A 24,883-nucleotide genomic window follows, 5' to 3' on the forward strand; every position below is an offset into this window, starting at 1 on the left:
CATCTGATAAATATGTGCTCTTCAATTTTGCAGTTTGTTGGAAGACATGTCCTAATTACCCACATTCTGAAAGATGTCCTTGGCACTTACAACTGCGACAGTGAATGGAGCTGAGAAGACATTAGTATTCAGTTGAACAGACATAATGGGAAATACAGCACATGTTTCTAACAAAGCAGTTTGTGGCAGCTTTTTATAATACAACAGTGATTATGTCAAAGATTAGTCTTTTAGTTCTACAGATGTCAACTTCTGCCTTTCGTGTCTCCTAAAATGGTTTCCTTTATAAATTCGTTGAATGTGATGAAGGACTAATCATTAGTGTGAAGTGAATGACATCCAGCTGGAACTTCACAAAGCAAGTGTCGTACATCCTATAAACAGGGAGGTAAGCCAAGGGTAAAAAAAAAACAACTTTGAGGTTTAGTAAGCCTGAAAAAGCATTGGTAAGCCTTACTAAACTTGTCTTAAGAACATACTACCAAGAATGACCTCTTGTAGTTTGAGGAGCTGAGACATCAGCAAGAGAAGAAGCAGCACATATTCCAACACTGAAGCTGCATCACCAAGAGGGTTTGTAGTTTTCAAGCAAAGCACCTCTGCCAATCAAGCTCTCAGCAGTTGCATAAAATGGGGCTCCAGGCACTTGGGCACTGTTCAGTTTTTTACAGCACGCGTTGGACAGCTGTTGATTTGAGAGACAGCTCAGGCAGGACTGAAGCAGGAACTGGGGAGTAGGAAAAGTGCTGCTAGCAAAGCAGGTTGGTCTGGCTTGTTCTTGTAACATTTTATTATGTTACTTCCTCTCAAAGGGATCCAGAGCCACTTCATGCCAAGCAACTAATTACAGGGTTTTTTTCATGAGCCTGTCTGAACAAAAAACAAAAATTTAACACTATGTCTAGCACTTCTGTCCTGAAAAAGCAGTGTTTTAGGAAGGTTATTCTGCTCCAGGATATAAGAAAAGAAAGCATTAAATCAGGGTTGCTGATAATTCTACCTATTTTCAAAGTACTGTACCAAATTTAGGTTGTTATTTTTTCAACATACTGTTTAGGATTCACCTTTATATTCTTTCACATCCTGTAAAATAGACAAGAAGGTAGAAGGAATTTTTCACTGTGTGCTTTTAGGTTTGGGTGCTAAATTTGGTATGCCAAAGGATGTGGCTCAAACTACATGTTTATGCAGCTGTAGTCAGGGAGCAAAAAGAAGATGTGGCTCTGCAAGGGACTGCAAGCAGGGAGCCAAGGCTGGCAGCAAGGCAGGAAGGAGAACAGTCCCACACTTACCAGAGCAAGGTCTGATGACAAGCAGCTGGTTCAGCCACCAGTTCAGTAACTGGTAGACAAGTCAGTGGTGAGAAGGCAGATCTGGGGTATAGCCAAGCACAATGCAGCAGGATCAGTTGGGTCATAGCTGCAGCCTAGTTCAAGGAAGAGCCAAAGCCAAGGGCTAAAGCTTGAATGAAGCTCCTGAGGAAAGGAGAAGCAGATCCCACCCAGCAGTCTGGCAGCAGCCTGACCAGGTCCCACAGCCACACTGAGTGACAGATGCCCTCGAGCAAGGGCAGAAGGAGTCACAAAGCCTGCTAGTGCTCCCAGGGCTGTGACAGCTGCTAGGACTGAGTTATATGCAAAGTCAACACACAGTGTAGATGCAGAACCCAGCATGAAATAATCAGATAAACCTACTTACATTGAAAATTAGTATCTCCTTATAGTCAATCTCATAATTGATTTATCTGTCATGAGTATTTGTTCCCCAAGTTACTGTCGAATTATATCCAACCTAACACCTGTATGTGGTAGTCCATTCTACCTCAGCTGTTGTGTTCGTGACCCCTTTTAGCTTATGAAATGACCCTGCCTCTTTTAATTTGAATATACATTTCTTTATGTATAAATTGGATGCTGTAAATGTGATTTCTACTAAAATATTTCAATAGTAAAAATTATTAAAAAATGGAAGCATGGTTGATCAGCTACTATAAACTGAGGGGAGAGGGGTAGGTTCTTGAAGTCAAGAATGCTTTTTGAGAGAATGATTTAGAGAGAGAAAAGCAAAACAAAACAAATTATTGAGTTCATTCTATTTCAAAAGAAAATTAGGACGTGGGAGTTAGTCTTTCTTTCGAAAACTAATGGGACAAGACTGTGAAAAATCCTGTTTTATTTATGATGTGTTTTAAGAAAAACATGAAGTGAGAATTTAAGCTTTCAAGGGTCACAGAGGCTAATTAGCATCTGTTACCTCAACTGGGCATTTTCACTGTCAGCTGTTTACTATATTATGTGATTCTCTCTGGAGACATCTATTCACATGTGGTTCCTTAACACCTCTTAAGTTTTCTCCATGGCACCAAATGAGCTAAACCTCTTGAGTTCTGCTCTTAAGAGTTTATTCCCATAGTTATCTGTAATACTGTAATATATCAAGCACCCCTCTGATAACACCAGAAAAATTAAATTTAAGTACCAAACTGCACAACTGTAATCTGCCATGCCAGTAGCGGACCAATACCATCAGTATTTATTTAGTCCTAAATGTACTTGAAAAACCACATCTTCCTATTTTCTCTAGCTCTACTTGCCATCTCTTTGTATTTCTGCTTCCCTTACACTTGCTATATTCATCAACTTCCTTTTTATTTTCTTTCTTTCTATTAAATGTTGGAAACAGCTGCGTTCACTTCCCTGCTAACCCAGGCTGATGTTGCAAACCCAAGTTCCTTCTTTCCCCACGGATGCTTTGTGGCATCTTGTAATCTTGAGCAAGTACTCATTTTCAAGTTAAGTTTTCTTGGAATAAAACAATTTAATCTTTTTTAAAAATAGCAATCTACTACTGTTCTGAACTAGAATATACAACGTAAACACCAGTCTCCAGCAACACACATTCTCCTGCATTACAGGGAGAGATATATCTTTTAATGTATCCTGGTAGTCCATAGCAAACACCAAGTACTGCCTCATCTCTTGCTTCTTTTCCAGAGGACTGACTGGTCCATAAGCTCTCAGTAACTTGTTTTTGAATGGTCAGTGACTCAGGAGCAGCTGACGCCATTTTTGAAAGCATGCCACTCCCTCTGACCCATTTATGGATCATTCCTAACCAGTGATTTTAACACCGTGTGGCTTCCCAATATGTTTCTGTAATTCTGACTACTCAGGTTTTGAATTCATAAGTGATTTTTCCAGCTTATTGCCAGAACTCCTTGCAGGGAGGGGATAGTTATCTTCAATTGAACATCTAGGTCATGAGATCAGCTCTTGGTCCTGGGCAGAAATATGCAAAGGATATTTAAACCTCAGATAAAAGAGTCAGAATGGACATAACCTCAGAAGTGGTTAATGACAGAAGTTCTCAAGGGAAAACAGGCAGCCTGAATAACCCTATAAAAATCCCATGTTGTGCGTTTTGATTTAAGAGATCCCATTTGTCTGATGCAGTAACTGGACCTTCCCACGCTGCCAACTCTCCACAATGCACAGGCAATACTAAACACAACAAGGCCAGACAATACACTGAAAGACTACATGCAACAACACATTTATAGAAAGGTATTGCTGTATTGGCATTACTGAATATTTAATGTTACTGAGAAAAGAGTTCCCATTTTTTACTGTGTAGCAGCTTTGGGTTCTTACATTAAAGCACTTAAGTCAGATTCATAGAATCACTGAATGGTTTGGGTTGGAAAGGCCCTTAAAGATCATACAGTTCCAACTTCTCTGCCATGGGCAGGGACACCTTCCACTAGACCAGGTTACTCAAAGCCCTGTCCAACATGGCCTTGAGCACTGCCAGAAATGGGGCATCCACAACTTCTCTGGGCAACCTGTTCCAGTGCCTCACAATTGTCACATTAAAGAATTTCTTTCTAATATCTAATCTAAATCTACCATCTTTCCATGTAAAGCCATTCCCCCCTCCATGCCTTTGTAAAAAGTCCCACTCCAGCTTTCTTGTAGGCTATCTTTAGGTACTGGAAGACGCCTACAGGGTCTCTGTAAAGCCTTCGCTTCTCCACGCTGGACAAGCCCAGCGCTCTCAGGCTGTCTCCACAGGAGAGGTACTCCAGCCCTCTGATCATCTTCATGGCCCTCCTCTGTACTTGCTTCAGCAGGTCCACATCCCTCTTGGGGGGCCTGGAGCTGAACTCAGTACTCCAAGTGGAGTCCCACAAGAGCAGAATAGAGGGGGAAAATCACCTCCTTCAGCCTGCTGGCCACACTTCTTTAGATGCAGCCCAGCATATGGTTGACTTTTTGGTCTGCACACACACTGCTGGGATATGTTGAACATCAGTCAACACCCCCAAGTCCTTCTCTTCAGGGCTGCTATGAATCCCTTCATCCCACAGCCTGTATTTGTGCTTGGGATTGCCCTGACTCATATGCACGACCTTGCACTTAGCCTTGTTGAATTTGATGAGGTTTGTACTGGCCCACCTCTCAAGCCTGTTAAGGTGGTTCCGGATGGCATCCCTTCTCTCCAGCATGTCAACCACACCACACAGCTTGGTGTTATCGTCATCGTCAAACTTGCTGAGGGTGCACTCAATCCCACTGTCTGTGTTGCCAACAAAGATGTTACAACAGCGCCAGTCCCAGTAGTGAACCCTGAGGAACACCGCTTGTCCCTGATTGCCACTTGGACATCAAGCCATTGGCCACAACTCTCTGACTGCGACCACCCAGCCAATTCCTCATCCACCAGGCCATCCATCTGTCAAATCCATACCTCTCCAGTTTATAAACAAGGATACTGTGTGATATAACGTACAATGCTTTGCACAGGTCCAGTTGCTCTTCCCTTAATCCAGTGCCATAGCCCCATCATAGAAGGCCACCAAATTTGTCAGACACGATTTGCCCTGAGTGAAGCCTGATGGCTGTCACCCTGTTTCTTATGTGCCTCAGCATAGTTTCTAGGAAGATCTGCGCCATTATCTTGCCAGACATAGAGGTGAGACTGACTGCCCTGTAGTTCCCCAGGTCTTCCTTTTTTCCCTTTTTGAAATGGGGGTTATATTTCCCCTTTTCCAGTCAATGGGAATTACATCAGACAGCCAAGACTTCTCAAAGGTGATGGATAGTGGCTTAGCCACTACATCTGCTAGCTTCCTCAGGACCCACAGATATATCTCATAAGGTCCCATGGACTTGTGCACAGGTTCCCTAGATGATCACAAACCTAGTCTTCTCCTACAGCAGGCCCTTCGTTCTCCCAGTCCCTGCCTTTGCATTCTGTGACTTGGGTGGTGTGGCTGGAGCACTTGCCAGGGAAGATAAAGGCAAAAAATGTCATTGAGTACCTCAGCCTTCTCCATAGTTCTGGGTAGCTACATGTCCTGTTTCTTTATGGAGAGGGTCCACGCTTCCCCCAGACTTCTTTTTATCACCTATTAAAGCTTGTCTTGTGCCCTTGCCATCCCTGGCCAGATTTAGTTCTATCAGGGCTGTAGCTTTCCTAACCTGATCCCTGGCTGCTTGGGCAATTTCTCTGTATTCCTCGCAGGCTGCTCATCCTTACTTCTACCCTCAGTAGGCTTCCTTTTTTGTGTTTGGGTTTGTCCAGGAGCTACCTGTTCATCCTTGCAGGCCTCCTTTTTCACATACAGAGTCATAATCTGAGTGTTAAGTCTAATTCCTAGTAACAATAAACTTAATTACATAAGCAAATACTTCAGTTGAAGGAGTTATACCAGGAATTAACTTGGCCTGCCTTGCTAGAAACTTGCTTTCTTTTTGTTTTTACACTTACAGCACAGGTCCCTCTTTGAAGAGTAGCATTCTAAATATCTAATGGTATTTCTGTTCACAGATAATATACTGTGATTCTTTAATGATTTGCATCAGTCACTGACCTGGTTCTGTAGCCGTAACGACTTAGTTTATAAACCAAGGGGTGCAGGCATACCTGTGAGGCTTCAGCTCCTCCCTTAGCCCTGGCAGTGAATTTTGTCTCACTGTAAACTCTGGAATAACATAGGAAATCAGATGCAAATTTCTGTTGCTCCAGAAATGGATTATGGGCATCTCCAGCTGAAACCACAGGCCATAAGCCAGCCAACAGCACAGCAACTGACCTGAAAATGTACCTCATCAGGCACTCCACTGAGACATACTCAGAAGCTTCTACACTATGGCCACTCCTATATTTAGATTTTAACATGTGGTCTGTTTTTTCAAAAGTGAGAAAAAATATGGTTATATTCAATCTAAGTCACTAATTTAGATATTTGGGTTTCTTTACATTTTGTTGATAAGGACTAATTGCCTTTTTAAAAAAGCGTATAAATTCTCCCCTCGACACAAACAGGAAGTTCAAGATGCAGAACTTTTGCATCTTGAAAGGCAAGTTCCTTTAATATATTTTACTAATTATACTTAAATAAACTTCTAAGAGCCTTAAACAAAATACATTAAACCCACTTTATGCTTACATGAAGATGAATTGTTAAATGAAAATATCATCTATTAATATATTAACTTTTTCTCCTTTGTTCTAGTAACTCACAGCCCTTTTTGTTTCATTTTTATTCCTGAATGGAATAGAAACATAATCACTTTTTTTTTTCCCAGCTTCCAGAGCCTCAATTTAAAGAATTAGTCTTTGACTTCATCTAACAGAATAAACTGAAATGATGAACTGTTAGTTGAAATGATGATTCTTTGCATCTCCAGAAGAAACTACACCTATGAAACATTACCAAGTACCTAGTTACATTATTTTAAGATTCTGTAGGAGTAGAATAATTTAACCTAGGTTTAAAATCATTTAAAAAAAATAAAAATCTGACTATTCTGAGTGCACTTGCATTCATTACTCTTTCTTAGGAGCTTTTATATATTCATTGATGAGATCAGGCGTGGGTGCTGGTAAGAATCCTCTTCCAGGGCTTTGCAGCTCTGGAATTTGCTCTGCACTTGAGCTTTGCAATGCAGCAACACAGATGACTGCTGGTTTGATTGCATCATTTGTGTTTTCTATGCATTTTAAAAGCACGTATAGATCATTCAAATTGGTGTACACGCAGAATTGCTTAGAGAAATGGAAATTGTAACAGACTGTTTTGAGGTTAAGAGTATCCAAAGCTCTTACATGAATGTCTTTCTAAAATGCATTTAGTATATTTATACTCCAGTGTATGAAGAACACCAAAAATAGAAACTAACACATAAAAATATCTACTAATTACAAATTTCTCTCTTCTACTGAAACAAGCAACTTAGAGATAATAGAAATCAATACCTCTGTGATTGTTCGGGCACAGGAGAGAAAGAAAAATATGTCTAATGCTGCTCCCCCCCCCCCCCCCCCCAAACTGGGAAGAGAACTCTGTCCTTGAAGACTGGTTTAGGATTTTGCTTTTCTTTATTTTTTGCACTGTATGTACCAAATCAATTTGTGTTGTTTTGTATTTTTCCTGATTTAACAGTGAAGAAAATACCTTCAGTAAGCAGTATGTGTGTTGTTTCCACAAACATGTAATCCCAGTCAATTAACATTTACTGGTTTTGAATCCATTTTCGCAGAACCTTTCTAAGCATCATTAACTATGTTCTTAACCCTTTAGCTGTGTTAACTGAATTGAACTACTGGCATCATAAAAAAAGGGGGTGATATAGGTATCACATCAAACTATAGATTAATAATTTCTATCTATTTGCCCACTTTGAACATTGCCTTAACACAGTGCTCTTTCAGTCTTCCAAAGTTTCCCCAGTTTTCATGTTTTTATTAATACTAACTTCAGTGGCCCAAGTTACCTGGACTTACTTAAATTTTGTGAGTGTCTAGTAACTTTCTTAATTAGCAGTAGGTAAGAAAATGTCATTAACATTTTCAGCACTATGTTATAGACTCAGTATTTATTTCTAGTACTTTGGAAACAAAAGAGCAACTGACCCCTGCATTGGCTGTCTATGGACTTTAGCTTTTCAGTCTTTCATGTTTCATAACTTCCAGTTCACATTGCTCCTACCCATTTATCTTTTCCTCTGCTGTGTTACATAATACTGATTAGTTTTGTTCTTGGTGCTGTTGTTCAGTTTTGAACTATGTCTTATGTAACTAGTGAACCTGGATAGACTCTTAGCAGTAGCTCTCTCTAGAATGCAGAGTTGGGGCTTTTTGTCTGACTATTAAATCCTTTGAAAGAATACTCAATTTTCATCCACATTTTTCTTTATATGTGTCTTCTCCGATCAAATTTGCTCATTAACTTTACCTCTGGAAAATGAGGCAAAATGAATTGCTAAATTTAGGTATGTCCCCTAATCTGAACAAAATATACCTATTCTGTATGTGACAGAAAAAGTATTGACGGTCACCAAACCATCAAAAATCCCAGCTGAAGAATTAGTTTATCATCTAGATATATGTGCAGAAGAAATTATTTTTACAGCTTCATTTTAAGAGGTTACTTTTGAAGGACAGAGCTGGAGAAATAGTGATAAAGAATTTTATTTAATATTTCTCTAAGCACTAACTCGACTTTGAAGTTTGCTTAGGAGGCAGGAGAAACCCTGGTCGGTCCCAAATGCTTCTTAAAATCTGAGCCTGCTTAAGCTTGGCTTTGCATTATTATCTCCAGAGCCTTATAGAAATTCAAACATTTCCTTTAATTCAGAAACACTGCAGACTAGCAGCTCAAAAAGCCTTTGTTTTCCACACACCCCTAAGATCATTCTAGCATGAATTGGGGTGTTTGGTGATTTTACTGCAGATGGCCAATCTGAGAATTGACACACACTGCTAATGCTCTATATGGGATTTCAAAACATAGAAGTGGAGTGGATCTTGCTTTACACAGCTGTGTGCTTTATCAGTGACAGCACAGCTGAAATGTCATATAGCTCAGCCAAGGCTGGGAAAGCAGCGAAGGGGAAATTCACTGTCAGCTAACCAACCAGATCTTGGTGTTGCTGCAGCCATTGAACTGGCAGTGCTGCAACCAGTTTAGGGCTAGCAGAATGAAACCTTTGACAAGAGGTTTTATGGTGACTTTCTCTGTAATTACAGGAGTACATATCTGAAAGTCTATGATAAAAATAATCTCAAATTGCAGATGAAGACTGGCTAAAGTATTGTACAAGTGCACTCTGATAAGAACATCCAGATTGATACAGAAAGTACCAATAAAATGGAGGCAGTTAAAGGAAATCAAAGAGCTAAATAGCAAGTGAAAGCTCTTAAAACTGTAAGAAATGGCTCAGCAGTGTGCTTAATGCTGTTAGGAAGAAAAAAAAAAGAAAGAAATATTAAGTGAGGAGCAAGTAAGAGCAAGCCAGATCTGAAAGCGGAATTGCACACAGAAAGAGTACTCTCTTCAGTGCCTAGAGACCAGAGCAAGCCAAGGAAAAACCTAGGAAGATAATTTGTGATTTCAGTTCAGCTATGTTTGTGAAGTGCCCCTGAATCCTCAGGTAAGCCACACAAGGATTTCAGAGCAGATTTCATATTATCTTTTTAACCGTCCTCCTGTGGCGATTTGTCCATGAAGACAATTTTTCTCAAATTTCACTGAAGCTGTAGACTTTTTAATATATATATTTAGTAGAAATTAATTGATCCCTCTTCTTAAAAAATTACACAGGAATTCTAAAAGCAAGGTCTGAGCTGTAAGAGTTAGGCCACTGATTCTGTCATGTTACCAAAGAGAAGTATTGTGTTTCCTCTCAAGCCTGAATGGGCAATTGACTTAGGTCCTGGTACTGTCTTTTTTAAACCACATCTGTACATCTAAGCTTATTCTATTTGCGCACGTGGCTGACAAAGCCAGCATGCCACAGGGACAAAGCTTGTGTATGGGACAGTACTAGCCTTATCCTTGCATGCAGGTCATTTTAGAAGGCAGGACTGCTCTGTCCTTTCTCCACAAATGGTCCAAAGGATGCTTATCCAGCAATAGTATGAAACATAATGGCCTCTCATTTTCTCTTCTTGGGATTTAATTCACTTTTTTCCTGCTTCCCTTGTCCTACCTGTCCTGGGCATATGAACTAGCCAGAGTGGCATCTCATCTGATACATAGCCCGTGTTCTTGAACCAGGTGCAAAGACTACAGAATGTTTCCTCCCCAACCCCATATCTTCACAAAAGATGCTACCAATCCGAACAGTATTTCACCAGTTTTTAGTATCTTTTAAGGAAAACGGCAGAGTATTTCTGCTGCTGTTAGCTTTAGTTAGTAGAGAGGTATTTTTTCTTCTTTAGAAAAGCTTTTTCTGCGTTATACCACGTGGTTGAATGCAGTCTGTAGTAGTAGAATGTAGTTGAATTACCGGGCTGTTTCGGGGAGCTGTGTTTTATCACAACACTATATTGCAGTGCTTAAACTACAACACTAGAGGTCACTGCTAGTCTTTAAATTTATAATCTGTATGAACGCAAGTATTGGAGCTCTCAATTTAATGATAGAATTTATTTTTTTTCCTTATTTAATCTTACACAGTGTGGAGTATATCTGGAGCCCAAATTCACTCTTGATCTATGGTTTTGCAGTTTTCACACTTCATTTTGTTGTTTTGGGTTTTTTTTAAATTTTAGATAGTTTTTTATAAAATTTGGTTTGGTTGTTGGTTTGGGTTTTTTTTTTAGGAAATTTTTTAGAACCAGGACAGCAATCCCAGAATTTGCAAGAGAGTATATACTAAAAACAAAAGTGTTCTAGCAACCTGCATTTCAGTTCTATGGAATTTTGTCCTTACTCTAATGGGTTCTTAATTATTTTCCCAATCTCTTTGATATTTTTAATTAAAGGCCAGTAGCAGAAGTTTCCACTGGATTCTGATGCAGAATCCTTGGTGAAGTTAGGAGGGTTTTCAGAAAGTTTATCTTTGTTTTGTTTCTTTTGCGATCCAATGATTGCAAAGTTGTCTGAAAGTCACTATATGCAGAAAGGCATATCCTTTAATAATTCTAATGCTCTAACAAAGAGCAAGTAGAAATATAGAGGTCCCATGTAGTATGACATCAAATATTTAAGTACTGATACTTAAATATTTTACTAGATACTTATACTTCGTAAAGGATTGAAATTGTTGTAACTGCTTAATGGGTTCCAAGGTTATGTTCTGATTGAAAATTGCTGTTCTGAACAATCAAAGAAAACCATAAAAAACACCATATTTTTGAAATTAAATTTTTGTCTTCTTAAAACAACTTAGGTTGGGACAGTAACTCTGGGATGTTCTTTTCTACTGAGTTCCAAAGGTTTTCTTCAGCACACTTTAGTGCAAGGAAATTGCAGTTCAAATTTAAAGAATAAATTGTTTTCTTTACATAAGATGAGTAAAATACTTTCAGAACTCTGAGCTACCATTAATAAATAGCCCTTATGTAATTTTGGATTATTTAGTTTCACTATACTGCCTTTTACCCTTGGAATAACATTTACAAAGTAAACAGATAATGTACATTTGGCAGGAATTCTACATTCAAGAACAGATATTAATGCCTATGTTAAGTTTGTAATTTTAAGAGTCTCGTGCTATGGTTCCTCGAGGCTAATTTCAGCAGGGCTAAATAGATTAACAATATCTTAGGTTACTGACTTTTATTTTTAATCTTGTTTTCTTCTGCGCATGTGAGCGCAGTCCCCACTTTTCTCAGAATATCTTGTGCAGTATTTGAATTATGTGACATGAAAATTGAATTTGATCACATGACTGTGGCATGCACATTTAAATAAATACGACCGTTTCACATAATCTGTCACTTTGAAAACTAATAAATATTTCCTTGAAAGTTCAGTGTTAGCAATCAAAATTATAAACATAGGTGTTTATGAAGAGTAGGGCTTAAACATAATAGCTGTGAATGCCTCTGTTCTTCATTATGCAAGCTGAAACAGTGTCACTGAAATACCTTACAATTGCACAACTCAACTCTGTCATGTTTGCTTTTTTGTTATGTGTGTACAAAAGAGGGACAGTTCATGGGAAAGTACGGAATATATTTAATGCGTGTTCTTTTGGCAGTTTAAAGTTTTAGTTGTTTTTGTTTATTTGGTGCTTTTTTTTTTATTTAAACATGTGTCCCAGTGTTTTTCTTCACTAGATACATTTACTTATTTCTTCTATTCAGTTATACTGAAATACTTTAAATATACTTTCTTTTAGTGAATAAGTCCTGTACAGCCCTGACACAACTGGGACCTGCAGTCCCTGTTCCTTCCACTATCTTCTGTAATGATATTGGTTTTCAAAGCCCTGTATTTCCTCCCCATTTCATGTTTCCTTGCTGGACATATGTGTTCAACTGCATAGACTTTTTCAGGGCTGGGTAACTATCTAGACATTGTCTTGTTAGATAATTATGATAAGAAAACCTCAAATATCAGGAATTACTGTCTGATGACAAGTTTTTGAATTAAGTTGGGAAAAAGGAGTATTTCATTCTTCTCTGAATAAAACTTGCAGAAAGTTTTATAGACACTAGGTGACAGTGAAAGATAGTAATTGCAAACTGGATTTTGAAGCAGAACATAATTCACTAAGGTTATGTGTTATGATCATTGACAGAATTAACATTAACTATAACATTAGTATGTTATTTCTGGAGTTAGATATTTTGTGTGTAAAAGCAAATATTGATCTGTTTGGATTAATTTTCTTCTAGTATTAGTAATTATAATTTTAATGTCTCAATTTTCTTTATTTTCTCAGAAATTTATGGTGTGTTCAATTCAAAGATAACAGGATTTCTGGTTTTCTGACACAGCTAAAAGCCAAGCTTGCACAACAGAATGATGATGCACCGCACTAGAAAGGCAGGACCCATACTCCACTTTCATTTCCTTTTAGATTTGAGAGAAGAGGTTCAATATATATATATATATATATATATATGGATGGATAGTAAAGAAACATTATTTTTATTTCTAATTATCATACCTTGATAAGGCCAGAGATTTTTGCTTGTACACCATGGGTATTTGTGAAAATCACAGCTTCTGAGTAAAGTGAGCTTGTGCTTTGGCTCACTGTCATTTTAAAACTAAATGTCCATCTCTGATAAATGATCCAATATCAATCCCTGTCTATCCAGTAATTTCCAATTTCTCCTTTCCTGCATCCAGCTCACAGCCAGACTTAACAGAAGGATAAATATAAAGTAAAAGATATGATTTTGAAGTCTTTATCTGAAGATCCTGAGGTCTAAAATAATGTTCCGTTGTGTATGTAACGACAGAAAATAAAATTTCACATCACTGGCAGTCTCATCATTAAGGAATTTGAAAACAACTAAACCAGGTACTTTATCTATGAATTCACATGCAGCAAAGCTTTGAAGTCTGAAAAAGCATCTGAATTATTCTTGCCTTAAGCCACTGCTATTCTTGCTATCAGCAATCAAAGTGTAATAATAGATGAGTAAAAGTACACTCTTTTATGACCACCTTTGGAAGGAGCAAAATAAAGACAGCCGGTAGTTAAAAATATGGCAGAGCCAACAGACTGACAGCATATCTGTGTTTCAAAGAAAAACCAACATAGTAATAGGGCAGATATGAAAGAAATATGCTGTTCACAATAAAAATGGGAAAATTATATAAATATTCCAGCAGCCTGATCACAAAAGCTTTTCCTGGTCCCTTATCAGAACACTTTATCTGAGAGGTAGATAATAGAATTAGCATGTAAAAGGGAAACTAGAAATTCTGTTTCCTGTCTTATTAATAATTGCTAGATTTACACCCAAGATGTACTCCAACAACACTGAGATTTTTATGAAACATAGCCTAGAGCCAATGACAGACAGCAGAATTACCTTAGATTTCTTCAGTGAGTCTGAATGAAGAAAATATGAATGAAAGGATGCCCCTTTTTTAACATACCATGTTATTTAATTGTTTTGAGGATAGTGGAGCAGTAAATTTAGTACAAAAGATCAGTTGTCTTGATAGTACAAAGATCTCTTTGTGTCTGACAGGAAGGTCCTACTGTATCAAACAAATCCCAAACAAATAATCCCAAAGTGATGGGTGAATTGCTTCGTTACTGTCGCAATCAGGTAAGATTTATAGAATACTGATACAAGTTCTGATTTATAAGTGCAGCTAGAAAAAAAATCGAAGAGGGGGATGATTTTCAGGCAAAGAAAGGTTAAGGCAGAATGAAATCTGTCAAAACAAACCAGTATTCCCCCACATTCCTCTCTCTGAAATGTAAGTGAAACTAAATGAACACAGATTTGTCTTTCCAAGCCACACACTCTTTTGGAATTCTATGAAGGGTCCTTAACAGAAACCCTTCAAGGGAGTGTCTAAAATCTGTCTGTATTCAGAGATAACCTTGCACTAAGCTGTGGAAGGCAACAGAGTTTATGCAGAAATTTGGGCCTGTTTAAGAGAAGGTTCATCCCTGTGATGCTGGCAGCTGGGCCTCCACACATACAAGAAGCAGGTGGGTAGTTTGAGAAAAATTCAGTCTGAAAATGTGGGCAGTAATAAGAAGTGCAGCAAATCAGACTTTTCTCCAAATTATATATGAAAATACTCTAAATTTCAGTGTCTTGACAGGTCATGAGAATCAATGAAAGTAAGGAACTTGGTTACAGAACACTTGCATTTTGTTAGATAGCTTTCATAAATACAGCTTATCTTTCATGAAAGTAGAAATTGCACTATACAGCTTTAGAGTTACAGCTGAACACGTTTCTAACCAGTTATTTCATAGTTCAGCACATGTTAATGCAAACTTCAGGAGCTGTGGATTGTCTTGTGAAACTTCTATTTGTACCAAGCCAGCTGCTTAACCTGAATAACTTTCCATTCAAAGAACAGCACCCTGGAACAGTGCTGGCAAGAAAAAACTGCTTTTCTGCAGGACTTGGGATCATGGTAATGGAAACAAACGAAAAAAACCCAGTAATGTGCATGTATGAAGAAAAGGAACGTTCACTGATTTGAAAAATGTGTACAAGTTAAAAAAAAAAAAGTTACAAAAAACCTGCCTGAGTTACCAAAGTACCTACAATTATGGGGAAGAGACAGCATTAGTATTGGTGCTGGAGCAATTAGCGCATGAAATCCCTCTTATGAAATTGGTATCAGGCACATAGACCCACTAAAGCCTGTAGCTAAATCTTCCCAAATTGCTGCCTGCATGGAAGTACCTAAAGCTAGCCAGTAAGTTCAAAAGCAGCTACATCATGAGAAATTAAAAAAGTTGAACGGTAACTGTGACAACTGGCTATCTTAATTTTTTTCATCCCTGAGTACAAAATCAATTTAGAAGCATGCTTTTTCTCCCCTCCAAATATTCACCCTGCCACTAGTAAAGGTAAATGGAGCTCAGCTTACTGAAAAATACCTTCTTAGCATTGAAAGTCATGCTCAAATAGGTTTGGAGATGTCAAAATAGGAGCTGAGAAATAGTTCTCTATGAAGATTTTATCTTCACATGGATACAGTTTTAGGAAATGGATTACATAAAAAAACCCAAACTATTAAAAGGGGGAAATTATATATAAAAAACATCTTTCTCTGCTGTTTTTAACTAAGAGTTCAAATAATGTGGATATCTTGTTCCAACCTCCAAAATAGATTTATTTAAAGATATAAACAAAATTGAAAACTGTAATTAGACTCCTTCAAATTCCAGCCTTAAAGAAATGCAAACTGTTTTAGAAAGAAAAACACAACCCAAACAAAACAAAAAGAAAAAAAAACCAAAAAACAACAACACCCCCGCCCCCCACCAAGGAAACCAACACCCCTTCCCAAATGTAAAATTTGAGATATTTTTTGAGAAATAAGAGGAATATAGTGTAGTAACATAGAGTTTGCAGAAAGGAGCACAGGTAGAAAGAGAAACAAACGTGGAAGAAGCAGAGGAAAGTCACTCTGTACAGCTATGGCTGGAGCATAAACCAAATATATAGTACTTTAGCAAATCATCACTGAATACAGGTTTATGGTTGCATTCATTTTGTGTGAGCAAACTAATTGCTCAATAAAAACCAGTTAAAAACCTCTGGTCCTACTCCTGTATACAATTGGTTTAATAGCTATAAAACTGACCATTTACCTAAATTTGACTTTTACAACAGTAAATTTGACTTTTTAAACTACATTTTTGAGTTACAAAATACTGCTGAAAGAAAGAATCTTATCTTAACCATTTCCAAGTGGAACTAATTTTCAGAGTGGAAATATTTAGGAGTTTCTTTGAGTAACAGCTTTCACATTTTTTAATAAGAAACGTCTTCATAAGAATAAGATATACTATATTATTTTAGTAAAGGCATTCACATGTTTTCTTGGTGTCTGGTGAGTATGTCCAATGAGTATTTTATAGAGGCTTGAGAGGACCTTAGAGCTGGAAGTTAGCGCGAGCAGAAAGAAACTATCTTTGCTTCTTTACCCATCTTTTACTTGGTGGCATGAGTTTGCTGCTGGTTTTAAATGTGAAGTCTTCAAGACAATTCAATAATGATAACAAATAGCAGGAAAAGTGAAACTTGCAGAAAAGCTGAGCAAGCTAAACCAAAGGAAAGCTACAGTTTTAAGCAAGAGAAAATCATGATATCAAGAATTACTCAGATTAGAGCATATTTCTTGAAAGCATGGGGCAATATCTACTCAAGCATAATCTTAGCCCAGAATATGTGCAGGAGAGAAGAAAACAAACCAATAATAAAATCCATAAGTATATATGTATTTAGGAAAGTTTCATATTTTCAGTTGATCAGTAACATATATACATGAAGTGTGGAAAGAAATAGAGTGAGGAAACAGAGACATGGGAATTTTTTGGTAATTTTGTTTATGCACATTTTCTTGTTCATTTTATGTGCATTTGATTTCCAAATACTTCCATTTCCAAATGGAAATGCGGGATTGTGAGAGGATCCTGTCAGCTGGCTGCTTCTGCTGACTGCTTCTGCTAGGGTGGTAAGTGATGAAGTAACATGCAGTATGAACTTTAATATCTTTAGATTTCAGAGTTGGTATTTCATTAATATTAAACAACATTTCAGAGCTCTTATAAAGATTATTTCAGAAAGGGAAACAGACCTACAAGCACTTGTGTCCAGCTCATCATGACAAAGGAAATACATGAGTTTATACTTAAGTTTCTTTACCTATATCAGCTGCTGCTCTAGTGTCACTGTTTCAATTGCACCACTGTCGTGGTTTAAAAACTCAGCCGGTAACTCAGAACCACACAGTCTCTTTCTCACTCCCCCTGCTCTTGGAGGGATGGGGAGGAGAATCAAAAAGAAAGTAACTCCCATGGGTTGAGATAAGAACAGTCCAGTAACTAAGGTATAACACAAACCACTGCTGCTACCACCAATAATAATAATGATAAAGGAAATAACAAGGGAAGAGAATACAACCACTCACCACCCGCTGACCAATACCCAGCCTGACCGAGCAGTGATCTAGCCCTTCTGGGTAACTGCCCCCAGTTTATATAGTGGAGTGGGCATGATGTGCTGTGGTATGGAATACCTCTTTGGTCAGTTTGGGTCAGGTGTCCTGTCTCTGCTTCCTCCTGGCTTCCCCTCCTCCCTGGCAGAGCATGAGACTCAGAAAGGCCTTGGTCGGACGAAACATTACTCAGCAGCATCTAAAAACATTGGTGTTAGCAGTGCTGTTCCCAGGCTGAAAGTCAAAACCACAGCACTGCACCAGCTACTAAGAAGGAATAAAATGACTGCTACTGCTGAACCCAGGACAACCACTATGATTACTTACGGAGCTGTGTGATGGACAAGGAGCAATGTAAATTAAAAATTGCCTTTTTTTTTTTACTACTGTTTTAATTTTCAGCATGAATTTCCCCTTCTGGTTGATCACATTATATTAATAAGACTGTAGGACAGGAGCAAGGATGAGAGCTGGAAGCAGCTTAGTCTTTCATTGAAAGAAACATGCTGTTAACTGTACTTGAAGGTTAGGCACAATTTGGCATTTGGAACATGCAAGGCATGGGGATTACTAGATTCAAACACAGCTCCAATTCTTGTACTTGGGAATATAGATACAATGTTTTCAATCTGCTCTTTTTCTTCTACTTGAGATCTGGCTATGCATCTTGACCCAAATATTTACACTCTCAAAATGTGACCAGGGAGAAAAGCAGAGGAGACAGTGACTTGGTTTGTAGATGACTGAAAAAAAAGAAAATCCCATTTCCACAGAAAATTCCAAAATTAATTATCTTTACTTTCATTCTGCATCAAATCCTCCCCTAGCTCAACCAGACGGAAAGGCCAGTGAGGAGTTGTGTTAGATGCTTGTCAAGCTGAGATAACTTGATCTCTTGGGAGACCAAAAGTATGAATGAGCAAAAATTTGCATGAAATACAACTGCAAGTGACTGAGATATATATATTAATTAATACTGATAAAATATAAATTCAGACCACATTTTGAGTCAGTACAGTGCAACATTCTTGTAATTTCTTCAGAAATATTCCACTGCAATACTTCTATTCCTGTGTTGTTTTTTTTTTTCCAAAGGAAATTTTATTGCTATTATTAAAGAAGGAAGAAAAGTGACTATTAAGAGAAGAAATTAGCAGGGAAGTAAAATTTCTCCTCTTCTAGTTAGATCAATAAAAAGCAGTACATCAGGGTTTTTTGAATACCTTTCAATATGCATAAATAAAACGTTCACACCTAGGCTCTTCCCTGTGCTTTAGCTATCTAAAGCATCACTAAGGTGTTGTTGGTTTTTAACTAATTTGCTTGTACATTCTAGAAGAAGCATCATGTTGCTTTTGATCCAAAAACCTTTCAACATCTTAAGCGTTTTCCCTTTCAGTGTCTGGCAAAGAGCAAAGCAAAGACCCAGATATCACTGGGACAAAGCATATTCTCTCCTTTGGCATCCACCCGTCCTGTCAAAGCCAAATGTGCTTCCAGACAGGCTGTTATTACTTGCTTGAGGTGCCAGAGCTGGTGTTTGGAGGACGATGTTAGAAAATGAAAAATTAATCAGCATACATTAGTTTTCCTCATAGCTATCTATGTTAGTAGAAACTGTTGATATCATATGGCAGACATCCGCACTAGTTTGTTTTGCACAAGTTCTCTTAACATTTCTTGTAAGCATTTAGTTAAGGCTCAGTTGCTCATCTTACAGAATAATACAGTTATAAAGGAAAAGGTATTGCTCACAGTTTTCCCCTCCATGCATTAGCCACGGAATATCCAATTTTCAATGTCTCTTTCACGCTACAGACCTGAATACAAGTTCTGTAGCAGTACCAAAAACAAAGACAGAGAAAAGTGTGTATCTCACAAGGAGCACCTCACAATACTTAAAGCAGCTGCCTCAAAATAACATTGTGATTAGCATATTTTATTTATTGATTGTTACAGAATCACAGAATCATAGAATAGTTAGGGTTGGAAAGGACCTTAAGATCATCTAGTTCCAACCCCCTGCCATGGGCAGGGACACCTCACACTAAACCATGTCACCCAAGGCTCTGTCCAACCTGGCCTTGAACACTGCCAGGAATGGAGCATTCACAACTTCCCTGGGCAACCCATTCCAGTGCCTCACCACCCTTACAGTAAAAAACTTCCTCCTTCTATCCAATCTAAACGTCCCCTGTTTAAGTTAGAAGCAGTTACCCCTTATCCTATCACTACAATCTCTAATGAAGAGTCCCTCCCCAGCATCCTTATAGGCCTCATTCTGTCCTCAGGCACTGTGGGTGTGAAGTAAATCTTGTTTTTTTCAGGATTAAATATTTTATTCTCCTTTGCATTACAGAATGAAAGAAAATCTGTGATGCTATTCATTTTATTAGAGAAGGCAAAGTGAAAGAAACCCATCTTGTCATTGAAAAGTGGGTGGCTAGATATGTGATGGTAACTAGCTCCAAGTAACTTTCTTTCAGAATCTGTTTCTTAAAATTAAATCAATTATAAGGTAACCCTCCCATGGTTAGTAATCGTTGCAAGTTGGTTAGTTAATGAGAAGTCAGAATTCAAACACTCAAAATTCATTAAACTCTCTTAACAATTTTCTTGAACACTTTAATGCTAACTCCTTTTTCATTTAAAAAACTGCTAATGATATCTATTCTGGAGTCTGGCAATGTATCCTGACAGCATTAAAGACATTGACAAGGGCTGACCCTGGCAAGCAGGCAAGCACCCAGGCAACTGCCTCCTCACTACCCCTTTCCTCAAGCAGGATAGGGGATAGAATAGGAAGAAGAAAAGCAAGAAAACTCCTTGGCTGAAATAAAGACAGCTTAATATATGAAGGAAAGAGGAAAATATTAGTGATGCACAGGCAGTCACTGCCTCAAGCAGACAGAGGACCCAAATCCCTCCCTCCCCCCCCTTTTTCCTGTACCCCATTTTTTGCTGCTGAGCATCATGCTGTACGATGTGGACTATCCCTTTGGCCAGTCAGGGTCAGCTGTCCTGGCTGTAGTTCGCCAACCTTTTTCCTCATCCCCACTGAGCTCTCAGGGGGACAGAGAGGCAAAAACGAGAAAGCCTTGATGTTGTTCAAACACTGCTCAGCAACAGCCGAAATAGTGTGTTTTCAACACTCTTCTAAGCACAAATCCATGACAGTACCATATGGATCGCAGGAAGAAAGTTAACTTCATCCCAGCAAAGACCCAGTATGGGCACTTTTCAGTGTGCATGTAATGATGGTGGCCCTTGACAACTCCTTTTGACAGTGTTGACAAAGAGCAGAAAAAAATGATTATGAACAATTAGCTCTTGCTGACAGTTTGGGGCCTCACATTGAAAAGCCCTACGCTTTTGAACCTAAAGACTGTACACCCTATTCCACTCCACCTACACACAGCAAAATTTGCTGTCATCAGTCCTGCAGCATAGATATCTGCTGCAAGGTCAGGAAAGACTTCTGCTCATATGCTCAGATCCATCTGCTAAAGGAGCTCTTTTTTCTTTCTAAGCATTATTTGCCATCTGTAGCAACAAGTAGTCTGGATTGAGTCTCATGGATTGAATCTGGGCTGAGCACCCAGACCCAGAGAAGGAACAAACAGCTTCTGGCCCTTGCTGCTTTCAGTTTATGCAGAAATCAAGAGACAAGTCAAGCAAAGGGCAAGACACTATTCATAGTCCCTGGCTAGAATAAATTTTGCTGCCTATTTTCTCAGAGCATCTAATCTCACCCAACAGAAGTGCTTTCTTACAAAGATGTGACTGAATATACACCAAGCAATGCTTTTTACAGTGAACAAAGACAGCAGTGAATATGAAATGTGATCAACAGCATGAAGTAATTTTTCTCAGGCAACACTTCAAAATAAAGGCTTTTTTATGTTAGTGGTTTATTTTCATCTGAGGAATTATTCTTCAACTGTAATGCAGTTCATTTTAATGTAAATGTGTGGTACAGAATACAGGATTTCATTTTACTTAAAAAAAAAAAAACCCAAACAACACATTTTAATTACTGCAAATCTCCATTGTTAGAAGTCTTTAAAACACAAAAAAAACCACATATTTATGGGGGGAAAATGAAATAATTCAAATACTCTTCAAGATTAAGAAGAAAGAAAATAATTCCATCCAGCTTTTGATTAGAAAAGAAGTGCAATAGGAAATATTCTGAAGTTTTTTTTCAGGAAGTTCTGAGACCCTCCAAAGGACTGAAGCAATTTTTAGCTATCCTGCTTTTTTGTCTGTAAACATATGTCAAGCCAAGAGTATGGGTTCTTATTCCATGTGGTAGAGCTGAACAGGATATGCATCACCAGATCCACATAAGTGACTGACTAAGTCATTTTGGGAAAAAGGACTTCCTTACACCCAGTCAGAAGCTCTCTTGTTTCAAGTTGTGCATGTGGTCTTTTGTACTCCCATTGATCTACTATGAAGAGCCCATCTCTGTATTCTTGATATAGTATCTTAGGTATTATACATGAAATTCAAAAACTGTATTCTGTTTGTTAGTGTAAAAATATACCCTTTTAATATGGTTGATACAATCATGCTTCCAATTGGCTGTGCTATTTTTGAAGAGTAGGAATACATAGCAGATAATATTTATAATATTTCCAGAGAACCAAAACAGGCTTACATACTGTTAGATATATAGTGCTCTTTGGTTAATGACTTAAGACCTCAATCTAAGCTCTCTTAAGTCGATTTGTTTTCAGTAAGGAATGCTGTTGTATCTTTTCTACTACATCTTTGTTGACAAGTGATACTGGAAAATATAATAGGTCTCACAAGAACACTCCTACTGAACAAGTGAACTTTAAAATGAGATGTTTGATTGATGCAACACTTTCCTAAACATTATCATAAAGTAAACATCAAGTGTTTAACAGCGTACAACAAGTCTAACTCATTAAACTGACCTTCTCCGCTGGAGGAACTACAGGGAGGCAAGAAGCTGCTATGGTTTCAAGTTTAGCTTTACCCGTATTCACTTTGTAATTCGCCAAAGGTCAGTAATTTGCATGGTTTTCCAAATACCAAGGATGTAAGTTTGCTTTGCAGACTGCACAAAAGGAAGAAAGCTAATGCTGACATTATTTTAAGCTTGTTAATGTTGTGCTCAGATAATACAGTTTCAGTCTTGTGTATGCATCATGAGATGGCTAATCATGAGATGAGTTGATAATATATCAGTGCATAGATGTATTTAACCAAACACACCCTCAGCATATGCCAAACTGTAATCCCCCTGGGACTGGCAAAGGTCTATCCATTGTAAGCTTTGATTAAAATGTTCCTGCTAATTTAGCTGAGCTGGAATAGGTCTGTAAAATAAAATAAACACCATTAATTTAAGTGGTGGTTGTGTGAGTGCTAGAACAAGGAAATTAGACAAATCCTACTATACTGTTAAATTGAGTGTAGGTAGAGATAAATTATATGTACTAAACCAAATTTTGAATGTTGTAGGCTTTAGTTCCCTATAATTTTATTTCTGTCACTGAAAATTGTGGGGATGGAAGTGACTGCAGTCAATCAGCTCTGATTAGCGATTTTGTTAACATTTGTAGACAGGTGGGTTGAACCTTTAGTTCTTCCTTTAAAACATATTTTGCATTTCTACCACATTATTTGTATTGCATTTGACTGCATATGTTAATGGCAAAATTAATGAACACTTGTTTAAATAATTACTCCAATGCCAAAATGTTGACATATTGCTGCTGGATCTGGAGGCTGAAAACTGGCTTCTGGTATGGTCAATAAAAAGTAATGAAAATGGTTAATTTTAAAATTTAAAATTTAATTTTAAATTTAGAAAGAAAAGACACAACTTGAGGTGAATAATATACAAACAAAAAAAAAAATAATAAAAAGGGCTTTTCCGTAGAAGTCTGCATGCGCAAGACTGAAGAGGAAGAAAATATAAATATGTAAATTTCAATGATAAAGGAGAATTATTTTAAACTATTTTAAGATGTACAAGAGAAAGAAGGAAATTTTAATGTAAACTCTGTACTTGTTCAGCTGAAGTGAAAACTGGGAAAACAAACCCAACTCTCCGATACATAGCACAGGGGAAATATAGGCGGAAAATTCAAATTCACAACAATGAAATGCAAATAAAGTTGACAGCTACAAAGAGGAATACATGAAATTTATGCCTAGGAAGGTTAAGAATAAGGCCTTTTTTTATTATTATTTTATTTTAGAAACAGTAGAGTCCATCTGTAGCACAGGTTCAATATGGTTGTCAGAATCATAACTACATTTCAAGCAGGAGTAACTCGAATGTACTTGAGAAAACAATTGAAGGCCCAAATGTGTGTTTGGGTACCCTTGAGAACTTTTCCTGTAATGCCCCTGTCAGTAGAAGCTTTCTCCATAGCATGGTTTTGGGATTTTAATATTGGTAGGAATAGAATGGCTTGAAAAGTTAGAGAAATTGGGATCAATTTTAGCCCTAGAGGTCTATTTGAAAGATAAAACTAAGTAGTTTTGAAAACACAGGCTAGAAATAGTGCAACAAAATTGAAAAATTTTGCCAATGATATTAAAATTGCACTTAACTGGGAAGATTTTGCACAACACCGCTCTCATCCCATTCATTTGTAAAGCAGGCACTACTGCAGCTTAACCCAGTTTGGTCTTGTCTTGCAAAGCTTCTTGTTGTTAAAGACTGAAAACTCTGAGGTTTCAATTCCTTTTTTTGCCTCAAAATGAAATTCCTGTATTTATTGCCCCTCGCTCTTTCTTTATGCCTGTGCACAATTTTAGGTCACAGCATGTGCTTCTATGAGAGAGCCCTTCCTACAGTTCATGCTGTTTTCCAACTAAAATGAGAAAAACATATTTTTGCTCTCTTAATTATTAGTACTTATAAAATATTATTAATAAACATGTTGATGGTACCATGTCTTTATCAGAGATCTGCTAGGAGCTTTGTACAGCTTTCACATGAGTATGTTTTACTCAGCAAAAGCTGAATTCATGATGCATCATTCAACACCCATCCCACAATTTGAAAGCTCAAAGAACCATCACAGACTGTGCCTCTTGTCTGTGTCTAAAACTCCGCGCTTCTAAAATGGACTTTAAATACATCACTGGCCACTGGAAAGATGAACAGAAGGCATTATTAATTTTTGATGGGTAGGTATGCATTTCATAAGAGTGTTAATTTATAACTTAGTCTCATTCACAATGTTCCCCTACCAAATCCCATTGTTAAGGCAGGTCTGTGACCTTTGCAAGTTTCTCAAAAAAGGAGAAAGGACACACAAAAAATAATTAAGTTTATTATTATTAAAAAGTAAACACGTTGTTCAGCAAGGACTGAGGAGGCTCTCTTTCATTTCAAGCCTTTCTATCCAGGACTCTTCCCAAAAGGCTTTGTTTTTTATCACTTGCTATGGGGTGTGTGTGTGGGGAAATGTTTGTTTAGCTACAAACTCTTTCTAC

This window comes from Pezoporus wallicus, unplaced genomic scaffold (genome assembly GCF_028554395.1).
Source record: "Pezoporus wallicus isolate ANWC-B61680 ecotype Strahan unplaced genomic scaffold, APGP_CSIRO_Pwel_v1 contig_227, whole genome shotgun sequence".
Taxonomy (NCBI): domain Eukaryota; kingdom Metazoa; phylum Chordata; class Aves; order Psittaciformes; family Psittacidae; genus Pezoporus; species Pezoporus wallicus.